Source organism: Echinops telfairi, unplaced genomic scaffold, assembly GCF_000313985.2.
Source record: "Echinops telfairi isolate 266 unplaced genomic scaffold, ASM31398v2 ScPeMD7_9;HRSCAF=40, whole genome shotgun sequence".
In the NCBI taxonomy this organism is placed as follows: Eukaryota; Metazoa; Chordata; class Mammalia; order Afrosoricida; family Tenrecidae; genus Echinops; species Echinops telfairi.
Window position 1 is genome coordinate 28,451,507 of NW_022103906.1, and position 2,809 is coordinate 28,454,315.

Here is a 2,809-nt window from a genome sequence, read left to right on the forward strand (position 1 = left end):
GGGTGAGGGGGGGGTGGACCTATTCGGGGCAGGGACTAAGTTCTGGTTCAAGGCATCTGCAAGGTTTCTGCTATGGGGGAGCTATGGGGGAGAAGAGGCAGGTGGAAGAAGAACCACACCCAAATCAAACTCTGCCATCTGGTCAATTCTGACACAGCGACCCCAAAGGGATGTGTGTGCAACTGCCTGTTAAGTTTCTGAGACTGTTCACTCTTTTTACAAGAGCAGAAAGCCTCGTCTTTCTCCTGAGGAGCACCTGGTGGTTTTGAACTGTACACCATGCAGTCAGCAGCCCTACTCACAACCACTATGCCACCACCACTCCTGGAAGGAGAGCCTAGGTCAGAAATACTGTCCCTCCAGGACTCAAATCCCCAGGCACATTTCTGCTTGGGCCTCAGAGAAGAATTCTGTGTTCTGACCATTGGTCAAAAATACCTAGACAGATCTCAGAGCTTTTCTTTCCAAGACATATTCTAGACTTTTATTCCAGATCCCCCTTAAAGGAGCCAGTTTGACATGCTTTCCCCATTTCCTGCAGACACCCCACTCCTTCCTCCCACCCTTCACAGACACCCCAGGAGCACGTGCTATTTCATTCGCCTTCCTTTTTAACCCCCTTTCCCCTTATTCCTTATAGACACATACACATACATACACATTTGGTACACACAAACACACACACACATACACATATAGTCAAATCCCACACATATAATAAAATTTCATATATATTTCTAAAACGTTCACAGATGTATCTTTCTAATTTTTAGTTATCACTAAAAATAACTAAATTAATCTTTAGTCTTCAGGGGTCTCAGGAGCTCCAGATTCTACACCAGGGCTCATCTGATAGCCCATGGCCTCATCATGGTGGCCCCGACTGGAAGATAAATCCTACTCAATTGCCAACTTCAGGACAACCCCCCCCACCCCCACCAAGGAAAGAGACGGGGTGTTCCTTCTACCATTCTCACTATGCTATAGTAAATAGGCCCATTGACTTGACCTGAGGATTCACCCACCATGTTTTACTGAGGAGCCCTAGTGGCGCACTGGGTTGCTAGCCTGAAGGTCAGTGATTCAAACCCACCAGCCACTGCCAGAGACAGGTGTGGCACTCGGCTTCCATAAAGATTACAGCCTAAGAAAGCCTATGGTCAGTTCTACTCTGTCCTCTTGGGGAACTATGAATTGCAATCAACTCAACAGTTGTAGGTCTGGTTGTGTGTGTATGAGCGTGTGTGCACACGTGCATGCGTGCGTTTTTATTGGTTTAGGGCCATACCTATTACCCAAGAGAAATGTCTCTTGCAGACATAGTTGTTACCAAACTAATGTATTTTTCAATTTTCTCTAAAAATTCAACACTAAAAATTATTTCTAAAATTTCCCTTGGCCTGAGGATTCCCACTCCTATAATTTAGAACAACATACAGTTATTAGTGCTAAGTTGGAAGTGCATGTTTAGCCCTGGAAGCCTTTTCTGTCTGATGAAGATCTTGGGATTTGTATAATTACTATAATTCTGTGATTAAAAACATCTCAGCTTTGGTGTTCAGGCACCTTGCTGTTTTTAATGAAATCTCTCAGATGAACTCATTACATCCAAGTATTAAATTACCAGTGAAGGCATGTTATCACACTATTCCACCCCGTTAAAGACTTACTTTAAGTGAGTTGTCATTAAAGACAAAATAAGCAAATAAAAAAATTAAAATGCAACAGTCAACACAATTTATTGTGCTGTGAGAATTTAAAGCACACAATCTTTCTGATAGACTTTTTAATGAAAAAAAATCTCTATTCGCAGAACACATTGAAAACCATGTCGGTAAACTGAAGCAATATATATCAGTTAAGGCCAAAATAAAAACAAAAGAACCCTTAAAACTGTAAAATATATGTGTGTGTGTGTCTGTGTGTGTGTGTGTATAATTTTGTATTCCATAAGTCACTTAAAAATCTGAGTATTCACTAGTATAAGTCTCAGCAGGTGTCAGTCTTGCATTCGTTGGGATGTAACAGAAGGAAAAAAAGATGTTTTAGAACAAAGTACTTTTTAAAAGAAATAATATAAAGCCACAGAAATTGCTGCGCAGGAAGCAGTGGTTCATTTCTCCTTTTACATAACAGGGCTGATCGTGTATGTCAGAAACCAAACTGCACCCCTTAATGACAGCCTAATTTTCAAAAACAATTCCAGCCATTCATTTAAACATGAATCACAACAGGAAGTGTCTATACTGGCGAGCGGGAGATCTTCAGGAAACTTTAGACTCTTCATTTGGCAGCCCTGCCAACCCCTCTTAAGAGAAGATGTCACTTTACAGCTTGGCCACACTCAAGGAAGAACAGAGGTGCAGTCAGACCAGGAAGGTACACTGCGATCAACCTCTCTGTGCAGAGATACTGGGAAAATGAAAGAGTTAACATGGATAAAATGTTTACGGATTTGCAGATGGGAAGCACCATGTAATTTACCAAGCACTATTACAAGATAGAGATGACAGTGAAAATACAGCTTTATCTAATCACAGCAGCATTGAGCTACTATTTTTAAAACTTAATAAAGGCACACAGATTTTTAGGCTAGCTTAGTGTCTCGAGGCGGTTGGGGGCAGATAAAGATGCAGAGGAAGAGAGAGCTCCTGTCTGTTGGTTACTAAATTCAGGGCACACCGGAGGGCAGAGAATAATAGTCCTAATTTTTGACTAAAATACTCTATGCTCCAATGGGGTTTATTGTGACTTAAAATTTTAAATAGGAATACTATCGTCAATACTATCCTGTCCCTGTCTAGACCCC

General features: G+C 41.4%; 1 protein-coding gene across 1 annotated transcript in view; it reads right to left on the reverse strand.

Moving 5' to 3' along the window:
- CSGALNACT1 (chondroitin sulfate N-acetylgalactosaminyltransferase 1) overlaps positions 1-2,809 on the reverse strand; it is a 219,466-nt gene that overhangs the window by 101,177 nt on the left and 115,480 nt on the right. The window lies entirely within an intron of this gene.